Raw genomic sequence first — 18,547 nt, 5'->3', positions numbered from 1 at the left:
ATGATGGTCTGGGGGCTTCCCTGGTGGCGCAGTGGTTGAGAATCCGCTTGCCAAGGCAGGGGACACGGGTTCGAGCCCTGGTCTGGGAAGATCCCACATGTCGCGGAGCAACTGGGCCCGTAAGCCTCAACTACTGAGCCTGCGCGTCTGGAGCCTGTGCTCCACAACAAGAGAGGCCGGGATAGTGAGAGGCCCACGCACCGCGATGAAGAGTGGCCCCCGCTCGCCGCAACTAGAGAAAGCCCTCGCACAGAAATGATGACCCAACACAGCTAAAAATAAATAAATAAATTTATAAAAAAAAAAAAATGATGGTCTGAGAACAATACTATGGGTTAGATGATCTGATATTTTCACCAGAGGACTGAAATTAGTTTGATTTTTAGTTATTAAAGAAAAGGATTTTTGTACATTAAAAGTACCCAAACACATTTAGTTAGTATCAAAACCAAGTAAGATTTCCATAATATTTTGGCTATATTTCTTCAGAAAAAAATAATATAGATTGCTGAAAAATTATCTTTGTCATTGATTTTCAAGTTGTGTGATTTTGGACCATAAAGTGCAGAGGAAGCCTGGGGATCTCAGCAAGAACCCTAGACCTCTGTGGAATTTTCTGGAGTGAGACACTGAGTTCTGAGTTTCAGGTGTTTCAGGCTCATACTCCCTCCCATCCCAACTGCCTTTTTTCTTTAATTTCATGCATTGAAGGCCCACACAGTATTTCCTTTGGTTAGGGTGGTGTAAAAAATGAGGTTTTATTACTTTAACAATGAGATGATCCAGGAAATATCATTAATGTAAAGTATCAATATGCTATAATAGGACAAAGGGATCATAACATCCTTGAAATCATGAACCTGACCTTTCAGTAACTTTATATTATCTCTCTACCTAGAAAACTACTGAGTACAGAGGGCTGGCACCCATGAGAGCTATCTGAGATGAATGTTCATTTATTCTTTATTAAACATTTTAGCTTCCATTTATTCAGGCAAATTCAAGCTCCAGTAAATGTCCATTCATCTTTGCTTATACAGGCATAGTCTAAATAGAAGAAAACAATAAAATAGTTTATGTATTTTAAGGAAGAAAATGGGCCTAGGGATCTGAAAAACTTCTTGCCTGGTCATTACCAAGGACATATACATTCTCTTTTCATTCCATGAATCCTAAAATTTTTGCTCACTTATCTTGGAATACCACCCTGGATATAGGCCAGGATTCATTAAAATGAAGCCAGCTTCCTAAAAATGAAGGCCTTGTTAGTCTTACTCAACATTTTTTTCAGCTTACACTGACATCTCACACATTCATCAATGAACTCATTACCTCTGAAGCAGCAAGATGCTGACTTGTGGTTAAGTGGGTGACATATGTGATGATGGTTAGAAAAGGCATAGCTCCCTTGATAGACAGGGACAGGAAATTCTCTAATAAAAAGATTAGAAAGGCATCAGATTAACTGCTATTAATCCAATCCATTGAATTTTCAATTCAGATATTTTATATTTCAGCTGTCAGTTCCATTTAATTCTCTTTCATATCTTCTATTTCTATTATTATTCTGTTCATGGTTTTCTTTAAATCTTCAGCGTGTTTATAACAAATGAGTTAAACTATTTTCTGCTATTTTCATCATCTCTGTAATTTCTACATTCATTTCTATTATCATATTTTTTCCTAAAGAGATTAAGGGTTACATTGGTTTTGCATATCTCATTTTTTTTTTGGTTTTGGTTTCTGGACATTGTGAATGTTGTTACTGAGTACTGAATTGTGTTGAATTTTTCAAAAAGGTATCTGACTTTTCTTCTGACAAGCAGTCATGCACAGACCAGCTTGATCCTTTTTAGACTTGTTTTAGGTTTTGTGTGTGTGTTGATTTTTTATTGGGGAGAGGGGGAGGGTCTTGTGTAGCCTTTATTCTAAGCTAAATTTACATTTGTTTCTAAGGTGTGATCTTATGTGGTCTCTTATGAATGTCCCAGGTGTTCAAACAGTTCTCCCTACTCCAGCCTGTTGGAACTAAAACATCCCCTAGCCCTGTGTGATCTCTGAAAACTGATCACGTTAAAGCTCCCTACTTATTCCCTAATCAGCTTCATGGAATTTCCTTCTACACCTGGCTGGCTTAGTATTCACCAACAGACTCAATGATACCACTATTCAGATTTTTAGAGCTCTTTTTCCTCATAGCTCCCTCCTGCCTTGTAAATTCCAGCAGTTCAGGCCTCCTCAATCTCTGTTTCTCTCACCTCAACTCAGAGAGACCACTGAACTCTGCCTTGGCTCTTCCTCGTTGCACCCTGGTTAGGAAAATGTTTTCAGGGAAAAAGCCAAAGTGATCATAAGGCTCTCCTCATTTTTTTTGCCTCCTCTCTGTGATCACAGTCTTGCATTTCCCATTTCGCAATGTTCAAAAATATTTGTTCAACTTATTTTATCCAGTATTCTATTGTTTACTGAGACACAGTTACTTTAGCCCCAGGTATGGTGTCATGGTTGGAAAACCTGCTTTGGGTTATTCCAAAGCATTGTTATTGCTCACCCTGCAACCAACATTAGAAAAAATCTAGTAGATACTCAATTTAAACAAAAGTTAATTTTCTAAAATCCATCCATGACTCCTTCTTTCCCATTCTTATTATCACTAACCTACTTTGTTTGCTAGTTGTTTTTTTTTTCAATAACATACAACATGTCTCTTTTCCTCCAATCTCTTTTTTAAAAAACAAACTAAATATATTAATTTTCTAAGATAAAATTTTAATCATATCAGCTTCTAGGCTTCATGTATTTTTTTTGTAATTTCTAAATTAAGTAAAAAACTTCTCAGATTGTTCTAGCAGCCCTTCCACTCTCTGACCCCAACATAACATTTCTAGATAGTTCGATCCTATTCCTTCATGCTTATTTTCCATACCAGTGAAACTGGATCACTCTTCCCTAAATATGACACACAGTCCCATCTGTGAGCTATGGCTCTCTCCATCTGAAACAGCTGCCTCTTCCAGAGTGTTGCCTTCTCCACTTGTCAAAATCACATCTTTCGTGTCCATCTCAGATTCTGTATTTTTCATTGAGCCTAAAGAATATAGATGTAACCTCCTTCTTCTGAACCATTATAGTATACTCTTATTTTATCAACTTACTGAGCACTTAGTATGTGCTACTTACTTTTCTAAGTGTTCATGCAAATTAAAACAAGTTGTCTACAAGCTACACTACTTGTAAGCACTATGCTGTGTTGTTTTACTTAGCACATCCTTACAGTATCATAGATATATTCGATATTATAAGCCCCACGAGGGCAGTGGCTTTGCAAATACCCTGAATAGCTCAGGCATAGTACTGTAAGTATTTGTATCTCCTCTGGCAGCAGGAAGAGTGAAAAGTAATTGCCATGAAATGTGATTCTTTTTTAAAAGTTGACTTGATTTTGGGAAAGTGAAAAAAGCACAGGAATTAGCAAGTAGGCAATAAATAATAGTTTTAGCTGCCTTGACACTTTATTTGCATAATTGTTCTATTAAAACTAAAAACTGGAGTAGAAAACTTTATGAAAACTGAGTCAATTGAGAAGAATTCAGTAACTACTAGTTCTAATGAAAATGCTGTTTCCAGATAAAGTTTACGCTTTATGTAACAAAATATTATTTTAAACTTATTAATTATTATTGAGAAAATTCTTGAAACATATATGCTTTCCTCTATCTTTTAAAACAGGGAACACCAAAGTGCTACGTATCCTTTCTCTGATAATATAGTCATCAAAAATATTGGTTACTAAAATATGCAGTTATAAGGTCATGCCTTCAGTACTTGTGAGATCGATGAAGACATTTGCTTTATTGCTGGGCATGTTGCTTCTTGTGTCTTCTTCCTTACTAGGAACCATGATACAGTGTTTCCACTTTAAGTAACCCTAATCCATGCTGTTAGTATCTTGTGATGTCAAATTTACTAAATTAGACAACATAACTTTACACATATTTTAAAAAATATTCTCTGCCATAGTGGGTTTTCTAATTCTATTGTAATCCGCTATGGACTTTGCAGTGTTTTCCCTTAAGAAATTGTTTTCATTTATTTCTTAGTGAATTTGTTTAGATTGTTAGAGGTGTCAAAATATGACTTCTACACAAATAGGGTATCTATATAAATAGAATAAATTACCATCCAGTGTCTTAATGAAACTTAATTGGTCTGCATATTGAGGACATGGACACAATCAATTGAGAAATCCAGATTAGCAAACTTCTCCATTCCATAATATTAATCTCCAGCTAAAAATGCAACTTATTTATCTTTGCTTTCTATATGGTGCAGTGTAGTTACTTAAAATGTTTAGTAAATGAACAAAGCTACTGTAAGAGTAAAATCTAATCATTAAATAAAATTCACGGAAGTATAGAAAGTAATCAATACAATTTACAGCAAAAGTTATACAAAATCTGAGTATTATCATCAGAAATCATTTGCAAAATTATCACTATCTAAACTTGGAACATATTTACACAAACACATGATATGTAGATACACAATACGCAAATTCTTCATCCCAACTAGGCTTTGTCCCTCATGCTTAAGTAGTATATATACATCCTTTTAACTTAGTCTGAATCTTACATAGTCTTCAGGTTTCAACTACAGCTTAAGAGTGTTTAACTTTGCGTCGTCTCTTTTTTTTAAGACCTCTTACTCAACTTTAATATTTACCTACTTTACCTAAAATTTACTAAGATCCTGAAGATCCCAAGAAGTCTGCTGTGAGTTTAGAATGATGGATGTATCCTTATCCTCTCTCCTTATATTTCTGTGCATTGTTTCTTCTTTTATGGTAAAATAAAACAGAAAGGAAAGACTAAGCCTTATTAGTTGACAGTTATAAAAAAGTAATTTCTTCTATCCATAGATCTCATCGCATGTTCTTAAAGCCCTGTTTTTTCTACCTCCTATCAGGTGCCTAGATCCTGGGCAAGGCAGTATCAAATGAAAAGAGCAGTGTACTAGAATTTATGTAATCCATATTTCATTCCATCTGGGCTGCTTGCTATTTGTGTACTTGGAATAAGAAACTTAGTTTGTATGAGGATATTAATGACTGTGATGACTCTGACCTAAAACTGTCATAAGACTCAATAATTCCATGTTCAGAACAATATTTTGAAAATCTAAGCAACATAAAATTATTAAATATTCTTTTTATAGACAATCCTCCTTTGTAAGATGTCATGCCATTTTTCACAGAACTCAATTTAAAGGTAATTATTGCAAAAAGATATTTAAAACAAAAAATAATCTTCAAAACAAAGATATAAAATAGTCAACAGTTACATTACATGAATTAAATCCATATCTCTTCCTCTAACACGCCATTCTGTCCCCCTTTTAAAGAAGAGGAAAGTGAGAAACAAAGAGATTAAATAATTTGACAAATGTCACACTAGTAAAGTGGTGGAACTCAGGCAGCCTGACCCCAGACACAAAGCTCTGGATTCAACCTTTGTTCTTTCTTCCCCAGTCTACCCTTTCTCCTTCTCTCTCCTCTCCTCCATCATTACCAAACCACTGGCACAGAGAAAGAGGAATACATATTTCAATGAATGAATGCAAACAGCATTCTTCCTCTGTTGATTAAGATTAATCCAAGGCACAGATAATTCCATAAAATAACTACATTGGCTCCCAATACAGAAAAGTCTATTACAAGACTGAAGTCTATTACAAGAATATTTAAGACTGAGTAGGGGGTCAGTTAACACCACTATTTAACGGCAGACTATTTGCCTCCTAAAGCTAATTCCCCAACAAAAAGGAACAAAGAATATAAGTAACAGTCCATGAGAAACTCTGCTCAAAGGAATCACCAGAGTTGGATATATCATTCAGAGGAAATAAGTAGGAGCACTACACATAATGGTCACCATTCTGTAACTTACCTAAAATTGAAAGAGAAAAAAAAATCAACTTCTGTATATACTTTTAAGTAGATATTTTATTTTATTTTATACATTTACTTTCTGTTTGAATAAATGCTATACTCTGGTATTATCAAAATAAAAGGAAATATGAAAGTTAAGGACTAATTATATCTGGCATAATAGTCAGATATTCTCTAAATATATAGATATTCTTTAATTAGATGTTCCAGATTTCACCTATTCTATTTGTTTGTTTCTATTTCATAGTATAGTAAAAAAAATGTGAGGTAAAAGAAATACTGCTGGAAATATTTTCTTATGGTAACCTTGAATGCTATTAAAGTATCTAAATATAGAAGGTGAAACTGAGTTGGAAATTTCTACCAAACCCATAGAGGAAGGACTTCACAAGGTCAGGGCTGGGTTTTCTTCCCCTCTCTTGAAGCTATACACTTCTTGTAATTGAATATGAACATAAACATGTTACTTAAAATATCAAGGTAAGGTCACTGCTTAATTAGCAGTTTAAAAATTATTTCTTTCAAGGCCATTACAGTATAATGGATATGCAGTACAATAACTGGAGGTAGCGGAAAGTATACTGATTTAGAAGCCGGCGAACTGCGTTCTGTTCCCAGAACCACTACCGAATGACATTTTCACATCACTTTCCTCTATGAATCTCTTTTTCTTCTTTGATAAAATAAAGTGATTGTTTCAGATGATCCCTATGGTGTGTAAGATTGAGTTACTGTCTTTTTTCTTGAGAAGAGGTTTTTGTTGTTTTGTTTTTCTATCAAAAACAGAGTGACCTCTGTTCCTCCAAAGCTACCCTTTGATTCAACATATTTTTGATGTTTCAGAGAGAGGTAAGGAGGACTTCCAAAACTAAAATCTTCCTGCTCTAGAACCTGTGAATTTTATCACCAAGAGTTTCTAATTTCTGAAGTATACAATTTGTTTTCTACTTGCGTGATATAATGTTTTGTTTCCTTTTGCTTTCTCAAGTTAATGTACAACTTCCTTCATTCTGCATTTCATATTAAAGGAAGAAGCACTTAAATTTTACCATATTTGCTACAGACTTCAACATAGTGCTAGAAATAAAGAGATATTAAAATATCATTCTTAAGTAAACCTATTGGTATTAGTGAATAATTAATTATGGTTTACTGAACAGGTTCAAGAGGCAGACTGTGGAGGGTTGATTCCTGTCTCACAACCTACCTGCTGAGTGACCTCTGATAAATTTCTTAATCTCTCTGTGCTTCAGTGCCCTTATCTACCAAGTAATAAAAGCCTACTTTATCAGATAGCTTTGAAGATTAAATAAATGAGAAATGTGAAAACCTTAGGAAATTGCTGGTCACAGAGTAAGCACCAAGTAATATATATTAGCAATTATTATGTTGTATTTTTTCCTATTTTTGGCATCCAGTTAAAAAGAAACATTTTCAATAAGAGAAATATTGAATGGTAGTTTATATTCATAGGGTAGAAAAGGTTGCCCTAACCATGACAGAAAATGATGAGCTATAAAGATCAAAAGATTAAAAATAGAAAAAAAATCATTCTATAAAAATAGCTCCATAAACAAAGTTAAAGACTAAATACCACACTGGAATAAGTATTTGCATCATAGGTGATAGACAAAGCATAAGAACCCTAATTTTAAAAGGGTTCCAATAAGTCAATAATAAAAAGACAACCCAATTAAAAATGAGAAAAGGGGTATATAATCAAAATGGTGGCAAAGGAAGACCCTGAACTCACCTCTCCCATGAACACACCAAAATTACAACTACTTACAGAGCAGCTATTTATGAGAATGACCTGAAGACTAGCAGAAAAGATTTTCCACAACTAAAGATATAAAGAAGGAACCACACAAGGCAGGTAAGAGTGGGGGAGATGCAGTATAATCAGGACCCAAATCCTCAAGTCCACAAACCACATACAGGAGGAATAGCACAATTGCAGAGGTACTCCCCAAGGAGCAAGAGGTTCAAGCCCCAACTTTGGGCTTCCAAGCTCAGAGGTCCTGAAATGGAAAGACAAGCTTCTGGAATGTCTGATTTTAAAAAGCAACAGGGCTTACATTTGGTCAAGTTGGAGGGTTATAGGAAACAGAGACTCCTCTCTTAAAGGGTGTACACAAAATCTCACATGCTACAATTCCCAGCAGAAAGGCAGTAATTTGAAAGAAGCCTGGGTCAAACACACTCGCTGACCTGGGCGATCCTCCCAGAGAGGCAGCAGGCAACTGGAACTCTGCTGTGGACAGAGATGCTGGCGACAACCACTGTGGGAGCTAATTCTACCAGGAGGTCATTGACATTGGCAAGCACCATTTAAGAGTCAGCCCTCCCTCTAGCCTATTAGTATCAAGGGCTTACCCATCAACCAGCAGGCCTGCCCCAGCACTGTGGCACCCCAGTCCTCACAACAAGCCATCTGGGGACCCAGTGCTACCTACCAGCAGTCCAGCATCAGCCCCAAAGCTCCTCAGCCTGGGCAGCCAGACACTCAGGGACACAGTCCTGCCCTCCAGAGGGCCAGCACCAAGCTTGCAGCTCCTTGGTCTGCACAGCCAACCATGAGGGGACACAGCCGCACACCCTATAGCAGGCCTGCAGCCACCACAAAAAGAAGGGCCTCACAGATAACCAGGGGCCAGCCACACTGACCAGCATGCCCATAGTAGCCAGCAATGTCACAATAGAAGGTGGCACTCTACCCAGATAGGGTGCACCCCTAGAGCATATAGCTCTGTTGACCAGAAGAAAGCATGCTGCTGGGCCTCACAGGACATGTCCTAAATACAGACACTTCTCCAAGATCAGGAAATGTAACTGACTTACCTAATACATAAAAATAAGCTCAGATAATTAGGTAAAATGAGGATACAGAGAAATACATTCCAAACAAAGGAGCAAAACCTCAGAAAAAGAACTAAACTAAGGGGAGATAAGCAATCCCTCCAATAAAGAGTTCAAGATAATGATCATAAAGATGCTCAACAAATTCAGGAGAAGAGTGGATGAACACAGTGAGAATATCAACAGAGTTAGAAAATATAATGAAGAACTAAACAGACAGAAATACAATAACTAAAATTAAATACAATAACTAAAATACAATAACTAAAATTAAAAAATACACTAAAAGGATTCAACAGTAAATTAGATGATATAAAGGAACAGATCAGTGAACTGGAAGACAGTCACCCAAGCTGAACAGACAAAAAGGAAAAAAAAAAAATGTAAAAGAAATGAGGATAATTTAAGAGATCTCTGGGACAACGTAAAGCATACTAATATTTGCACTATACCAGTCAAGAAGGAGAAAAGAGAGATAAACGAGCAGAGACTTATTTGATAAAATGACAGCTGAAAACTTTCCAAACCTGGGAAAGGAAACAGGCATCCAGATTCAAGTAGCATAAAGAGTTCCAAATAAGATGAACCAAAGAGGTCTACATCAAGACACATTATAAATAAAATGACAAAAATTAAAGATAAAGGAAGTACCATAAAGGCAGCCAGAGAAAAGCAACTAGTTGCATATAAGAAAACTGCCATAGGATAATCAGCTGACTTTTCAGCAGAACATTGCAGGCCAGAAGGGAGAGGCATGATATATTCACTGAAGAAAGGAAATCTACAAGCAAGAATACTCTACCTGGCAAGGCTATCATTCAGACTTGAAGAAGAGATAAAGAGTTTTACAGACAAAAAAAAAAAAAGAAAAAAGAAAAAAGAGTTCAGCACCACTGAACTGGCATTACGAGAAATGTTAGAAGGATTTCTTTCAGCAGAAAAGAAAAAGGCCATAACTAGAAACATAAAAATTATGAAAGGGAAAATGTCACTGGTAAAGGCAAACATACAATAAAAGTAGTAGATCAACCAATTATAAAGCTAGTAGAAAGATTAAAAGACAAAAGTAGTAGAATCATCTATATGCACAACAAGTATTTAAGGGATACACAAAACAAAAACATGTAAATATGATGTCAAAAACATTAAATATGGGGATGAGGAATAAAATTGTAGGGTTATAAGAATGTGTTTGAACTTAAGAGAGCAACTTAAAACAATCACATAATGCTAAAGATGGTCATCAAATCTCAAGAGAAGAAAAAAGGAACAAAAATGAGCTGTAAAACAACCAGAAAACGGTCAACAAAATGGCATAAGCAAATGCCTATCAATAATTACTTTAAATGTAAGTGGACTAAATGCTCCGATTAAAAGACAAAGAGTAGTTGAATGGATGAAAACAAAACCCATCTATATGTTGCCTACAAGAGACACACTTCAGGTATAAAGATACACACAGACTGAAAATGAGGTGATGGAGAAAGGTATTCCATGGAATGGAAACAAAAAGAAAGCTGAGGCAGCAATACTCATGTCAGACAAATTGACTTTAAAATGAAAATTTAACAAGAGACAAAGAAGGACATTATATAATGATAAAAGGATTTTTCCAACAAGAATATATAGCAATTGTCAATGTATATGTACCCAGCATAGGAGCATTTAAATACATAAAGCAAATATTAACAATATAATTGGAGAAATTAACAATAATGCAATAATGTTATGGGACTTTAACACCCTACTTACATCAATAGACGATCAAATATACAGAAAATCAATAAGGCAACACTGGCCTTAAATGACACATTAGACCAATGGACTTAATAGATATATATAGCACATTCCAGCAAAAGCGGCAGAAAACACATTGTTTTCAAATGCACATGAAACATTCTCCAGGATAGATCACATGCTAGGCCACAATAAAAGACTCAACAAATTTAAAACGACTAAAATAATATCAAGCATCCTTCCATAAAGGTATGAGACTAGAAATCAACTACAAGAAAAAACTACAGAAATCACAAACATGTAGAGGCTAAACAATATACTACTAAACAACCAATGGGTCACTGAAGAAATCAAAGAGGAAATTTCAAAAAAAAACACCTGAGACAAATGAGAATAGAAACACAACCATCCAAAATCTGGGACACAGCAAAAGTGGTTCTAAGAGGAAAGGTTATAGTGATACAAGCTTACCTCAGGGAACAAATAAACTATCCAACCTTACACCTAAAGGAAGTAGATAAAGAAGAACAACAACCACCCCCACCCCCCCCCAAAAAAAAAAAACAAAGTCAGTAGAAGAAAAGAAAAAGTAAAGATCAGATTGGAAATAAATGAAATAGAGACTGAAAAAAAAAACAGAAAAGATCAACAAAGCTAAGAGCTGGATTTTTTAAAAGATAGACAAAATTGATAAACTTTAAGCAGACTCATTAAGAAAAAAAAAAAGAGGGTTCAAATTAATAAAATCAGAAGTGAAAGAAAAGAAGTTACAACCCACAACACAGAAACACAAAGAATGCTAAGAGATTACTGTCAGCAATTATATGCCAATAAAAATGGACAGCCTAGAAGAAATGGATAAATTCCTGGGAACATAATCTCCCAAGACTGAATCAGGAAGAAATAGAAAATATGAACAAAACGATTACCATTAAAGAAATTGAATCAATAATTTTTAAAAAACACCCAAATTCAAAAGTCCAGGACCAGATAGCTTCATAGGTGAATTCTACCAAACATTTAATGAAGAGTTAATGCCCATATTTCTCAAACTATTCTGAAAAATTGAACAGGAAGGAAGGAATGCCTCTGAACTGATTCTATGAGGTCATCATCACCTTGACACCAAAACCAGACAAAGACACCACAAAAAAAGAAAATTACAGGCCAATATCACTGACGAACATAGATGCAAAAAATCCTCAACAAAATACTAGCAAACGAAATTCAACAATATATTAAAAGGATCATACACCAAGTTCGAGTGGGATATATCCCAGTGATGCAAGGATGTGATACACCACAATAAGAAATAGAAGAATAAAAATCATACAATCACCTCAATAGATATAGAAAAAGCTTTAGAAAAACTTCAGCATTCATTCATGACAAAAACTGTCAACAAAGTGATATAGAGGGAACATACGTCAACATAATAAAGGCCATATATGACAAGCCCACAGCCAACATCATACTCTACAGTGAAAACCGGAAAGCATTTCCTCTAAGATCAAGGAACAAGACAAGAATACCCTCTCACTACTTTTATTCAACATAGTATCAGATGTCCTTGCCACAGCAATCAGATAAGAAAAATAAATAAAAGGAATTCAAATTGGAAAGGAAGAAGTAAAACTGCCTCTATTTGCAGATGACATGATACAATGTAGAGAAAATCTTAAAGATACCACCAAAAGACTACTAGAACTAATAAATGAATTAAGTAAAGTTGCAGAATATAAGATTAATATACAGAAATCTATTGTATTTCTCTACTTTAACAACCAGCTATCAGAAGGAGAAATTAAGAAAACAGTCCCATTTACAACTGCATTGAAAGAAATAAAATACCAAGGAATAATTCTAACCAAGGAGATAAAAATACATGTACTCTGAAAAGTATAAGATACTGATGAAATAAACTGAAGATTATATAAACATATGGGAAGATATACTATGTGCATGGATTGAAAGAATTAATATTCTTAAAATGACCATACTCCCCAAGGCAATCTACAGATTCAATGCAATCTGTATCAAAATACCAATGACATTTTTCACAGAACTAGAACAAATAAATTCTGAAATCTGTACAGAAACACAAAAGACTCCAAATAGCCAAAGCAACCTTGAGAAAGAAAGGTGGAGGTATAATGTCCCCTTACTTCAAACTATACTACAAAGCTACAGTATATTACTGGCACAAAAACAGACACATAGATCAATGGAACAGAATAGACAGCCTGTAAATAAATTCACACTTATCTGGTCAGTTAATCTGTGACAAAGGAGACAAGAATATACAATGAGGAAAAGAGAGCCTCTTCAGTAAATGGTGAAAATGGTACAAATGCAAAAGAATGTAACTGGACTACTTTTTTACATCATATATAAAAATAAAATCAAAATAAACATCCAATACTATGTTTAAATACTTAAAAGTAAGGCCTGAAACTAAAAAATTCCTAGAAGAAAACATAAGCAGTATACTCTTTGTCATCAATTTTAGCAATTTTTTTTTTTTTGGATCTGTCTCCTCAGGCAAGGGAAACAAAAGCAAAAATAAACACATGGCACCTATCAATCTAAAACACATTTACACAGTGAAGCAAACCATCAATGAAGTGAAAAATCAGTCTACTGAATGGGAGAAGATATTTGCAAATGATAAGTCTGATACGGGGTTAATATACAAAGAATGCATAAAACTCAACATCAAAACAAACAATTTAAAAAATGAGCAGATGACTAGACATTTTTCCAAAGAAGACAGACAGATGGCCAAAAGATCCATGAAATTATGCTCAACATTACTAATTTTCAGGGAAATGCAAATTAAAACCACAATGAGATAGTACCTCACACCCGTCAGAATGGCTATCATCTAAAAGACAACAAATAAGTTTTGGTGAGAATGTGGGTAAAAGGGAATCCTCATGCACTGTTGGTGGAGCCACTATGGAAAACAGCATGTAGGTTCCTCAAAAAATTATAAATATAATTGCCATATGATCCAGAAATTTCATTTCTAGGTATTTACCCAAAGAAAACAAAAGCACCTATTCAAAAAGATATACTCACCCTAATGTTCGTTGCAGCATTATTTACAATAGTCAAGATATGGAAGAAACCTAAGTGTCCATTGATTAGATGAATAGACAAAGAAACTGCAGTATATACATATACAATGGAATATTACTCAGCCATAAAAGATGAAATCTTGCCATTTGGGACAACATGGACGGATCTAGAGTGTATTATACTAATTGAAACAAGTCACACACAGAAAAACAAATTTCTTATTATCTCCTTATATATGGAATCTAAAAAACAACACAAACAAAACAAAACAGAACCATAGATACAGAGAACAAACACGTGGTTGCCAAAATGAGGGGGGTGGGGGAATGGACAAAGTAGGTGAAGATTATTAAAAGGTACAAACCTACAGTTATAAAATAAATAAGCCAGGGTATGTCATTTACAGCAGAAAGAATATGGTCAATAATATAACTTTGTATCAGAACAGATGGTTATTAGACTTGTGGTGATCATTTCATAATGTATGTAAATGTCAAATCACTATGTAGTACACCAGAAACTAACATAATATTGTACATCAACTATATTTCAATTTTAAAAAAGAGGAAAGGATATTCCCAGGAAGATATATTCAAATGGTCCCAAATTACAACCTACTTAAAAAATTGAAAATTAAAATGAGATGTCATTTTTGGATATCAATTTGTCCAAAAAATAATTGTGATTATTATTCAGTGTTGGGGAGAATGTGAGGTTAGTGCTCCAAAACGACATGCTTGATGTAAGTGGAAATCACGCCATTAGACAGCAATTTTACATATTATGTCAAAAATTGAAATCACATACTCAGAACCCAGCAATTCCAGTTAAGGGATCTATTACAGAAATATTCACATACATTTTCAAAGAAGTGCTTTACAACATTATTTGTTATAATTTAAAAACTTATATACTCATTAAAAGGGGTACGGATAAATTAATTTTTAGAACATCTAAGCTATGAAATAAGTAGTTTTTTTAAAAAAAAATAGATCTATTAATACAAACATACATTACTGTTTTAAAAAAACCACATTGCTGAGTAATTATATATTATAATCATTTTCTTTTAAATTATACAAGTTGGGGGAAATATTACTAAATATATCTCAATGACACAACTATGGGCTTAAGTTAATTTTTTTCTGCATTCTATTGCTCTGTTAAGTCCTCTCAATAAGAACCTCTTTCTTAGAAAACTTGATAATATTTATTAGCAATTCTTTGGATGGAAACTAGATTACATGCATGTGACCTTGAAATGATACTTTTATTCATTAGCAAGATGATGCACGTACTGACATGGGCACTTTAAAAATCTTTCAATGCAGTGATTTTACAAATTAAAGTAATGCTTTCTTTGACTCTTATTTTATCAGAAGGAGGGTTATGATTACCAGTTCCATTTTCTAGAAATTCTTAACATTATAGACACATAACATTTTGATGACAAAATGATGTTTCTATCAAATCCCTATTCACAAAACAAAAATGCCATTTCTGTATACTCTCCTGACAGGCATTCATATTGAGGTTTTATGTAAAAATTCAGTAATAGCTAAAACATAATTCAGAATGTCAAGTCCGTAGATTCAGTGTTGCCCTGAATTTTAGAAATAAATTCAAATTGCACAAATGTCATACAAATATTACTATGGAAGCATATTAAGCAATTTCATTTTCTCTTTTAATGATGTCTTGTACATACCTAAAACATTTAACAATTGAAAGTAGATGGCACAGTAAGAAAGAAAAAAAAACAAACACTTAATGAGGTCAAGTTAGTTGTGTTCAGACACCTGCAGTGTTGTCACATGAAGAAAGAGTAGACAGACACACATTCTCTTGCTCCAGAGGCTGAACTTAGTCAGATGTGTGGAAATAGCACAGAGGAAGAATTACTTTAGCAGTATAAAAAACTTCTAAGCTTTCACTTTTTATTTCATACAATTCTCTCCTACCTGCATGATTTTTTAAAGAATCATGTATTATTTTTAGAATAAAAAATGACATTTAGAAAAAAAAAGTAGAGAAAAATAAGTAGAGTCATGAATTCTTAAAGAATTGATATAGAAAGGGACTATAGTGTTGTCCAATAATGAGGAAGGCTGTTTCAAAGAATACCATTCTTCATCCTGGGAAGCTTTCCAATGGATAGTATGCAATTAAATTCCAGAGATATGTAGGCCAAGTTCCTTCTTTAGTTTGAATGAAAAGATCTCTGAAGTCTCTTTGAAGTACAGTAGATTAACCTACCATTATAACATTTAGTCCTTCATTCACATAATAATACAGTTTCTATGGAAAAATATTAAAAATAGGTATACCAAGACTTGACTCCTAAATCTCTAATCTTCTGTTTCACTAAACCTTTTTTTAATAAATTATCATGTTTTGACAAATTAAAATCAATAAGGGATAATAGAATATACACTATGTATATATATTTGACAGATTAAAATCAATAAGGGATAATAGTGGAATATATATACATGAGAGAGAGAGAGAGAAAAGAATATGGTGGCTCCAGAAATCCTGTTACAGTATATCCATATTTAGCAAAGCATTTGCTACTAAACTTTAGAGAGAACTGCCTGATGGGCACCAGACTGTCATCTATGACCTTCCTCTAAGGAGGAGTTACTATTTGTTAGTTTTTCTCTCCAGTATTCATGTCCTCTCTTAAAAGCACTCAGTTTTCCTTAAGGAATTATACTCTGCTCTTTTTCCCATTGTGTGTAGCATTGGTGCAAATAAAATTTTCAGGAACCATCTTCTACTGAAAAAGCCCAAAGACACAATTTTCCCTCTCTTTACATAAGGAGAGTCAGGAAGTGATCTAAGTTTGGTAAATTAAATGTTCTGTGCTATGAATATTACACTTGAGGAAAAGATGCAAGAATAAGCAAGAACATAGAAAAGTTGTCACAGAGGAAACATGCTTTCAAACTTCAGTTCATGCTCCTAGGACTTTGGCATTGCCTTGGTTCTCACTTGTTTTCAAAACAGATTCCCAGAAACCCAGATATCTCTTCTCTCACCTGTATTCTCTTTTAAGTTCTCCTTTGCATAAATTAGCCAAAATCAGTTTCTGTTGCTGGCAACCAAAATCCATAGATTATCAGAGGGCAATGACAAAGTTTTTGTACTGAATTGAGGTACACAGTGAGCATTACTAACCCTGATATAAAATAATTTTAGAAAGATTTACACGGATGCCAGAGACATAGTTTTACAAGGGTTCTAGATACATAGTAGTTTGAAAAACATGCTATTTATGACAGTAGGAAAACCAATCAAATACTAGGATTAAATCTCATAAAAGACATGAGGTCTCTTCACAAAAAAATATGACATTTTATTGAGAGAAAACACAAAAGATCTAAAAAACTGGAGAGATACATCATGTTCATGGATTTGAAGCCTCAAAATTTTAAGATTTTAATTCTCCCCAAATTTCTCTAAGGATTGAATGAAATACAAAAAAAAAAAAAAAAAAATCACAACTTTGTGTGATATGTGTGTGTTTGTATCCTTGTAACTTGACAAGTTGCTACTAAATGTGGAAGTGCAAAGAGCCAAGAATAGCTAAGACACTACTGAGGAAGAACAAGGCAAAAAGACTTGCTCTATGGGATATCAAGAGTTACTATAAAAATACAATTATTAAAACAACGTTGTATGGGCACAATGACAGACAAGAGAAAAACAAATGGAACGAAATGGAGAGTTCACTACCACATGTATGCACATATGGACAATTGATTTTTAACAAAGTTAGCACTTTATACAGTGGGGAAAGGACAGTCTCTTTCAATAAACAATTCTAGGACAATTTAGTATCCACATGGAATAAAATGAAACTTGTCATCTATCTCACATAATACATAAAAATCAATTCCAGGTAAATTATTTAGCAAAATGTGAGAGGTAAAACAATAAAGCTTCTAGAATACAATACAAGAAAGTATCTTCATGATAGGGCAGGGAAAGATTTCTTAAACAGGGCATAATAAGCAATAACTATGGAGAAAAAGACAGGCCAACTGGATCACATAAGAATTAATTATTTTTGTTTCCAGCAGACAGCATTAAGAAAACAAAAAGGTAAACTACACACTGGGAGAAGATATTTACAACAAATATAACCAACACAGGATTTTTATACTGTGTCTGAGTGTGTGTGTGTGTGTGTGTGTGTGTGCGTGTGTATTAATCATACAAATCCATAGAGAGGAAAAAAAGATAACACAATAGAAAAATATGGCAAGAGATTTAAGCAAAACCTTCACAAATGGCCAAATAGAACTCAACCTAATTGGTCAGCTATGCAAATTAAAAGTACCCTAAGATACTACAACACGTCCATCAGAGTAACTAGAATTTTAAAACCTAAGAAATAACAAAGGTTGGTAAGGATGTGAATTAATGGGGAAACATCAAATGGGAGTGCATAGTTATACCACGTGGGAAACAGTTTAGCAATACCCACTAGACCTGAAGTTACACATTCCTAGCAATTCCACACTTAAGTATACACCCAAGAGTCATGAAGATAAAAACTAGAAACAATTCAAATGTCCATGAACAGTAGAATGGATTTTAAAAGTGTAAAAGAGCCACACAAAAAAGACAATACAGCAATGTAAATGAACAAAGTACAGCTACACACAACATGGCTAAAAATCACAAATACCATGTAGGGAGAAAGAAGCTAGGCATGAAAGGATGCATAGTGCGTGATTCCATTTCTCCAACAAATGGTGAACTAAACATGGTTAAGGATGTGCATTTCATAGTCAAAACTATAAAGAAAAGCAAGGAAATTAATAACATTAAATTAGTAACAAAGTTAGCATAAAAATTAACTTGGGACGCTAAGGCACAGACAGTGATTAAGAGGGCAAAGATCTATTTCCTGTC

At 34.1% G+C, this 18,547-nt stretch overlaps 1 protein-coding gene across 1 annotated transcript in view; it reads right to left on the bottom strand.

Moving 5' to 3' along the window:
* Positions 1-18,547, bottom strand: part of KCTD8 (potassium channel tetramerization domain containing 8) — a 254,163-nt gene that overhangs the window by 153,808 nt on the left and 81,808 nt on the right. The window lies entirely within an intron of this gene.

The sequence above is a fragment of the Eschrichtius robustus genome, chromosome 4 (genome assembly GCF_028021215.1).
Source record: "Eschrichtius robustus isolate mEscRob2 chromosome 4, mEscRob2.pri, whole genome shotgun sequence".
Lineage (NCBI taxonomy): Eukaryota > Metazoa > Chordata > Mammalia > Artiodactyla > Eschrichtiidae > Eschrichtius > Eschrichtius robustus.
The sequence above is the reverse complement of the archived record's forward strand: the minus strand, read 5'-3'. Positions and strand labels throughout refer to the sequence as shown.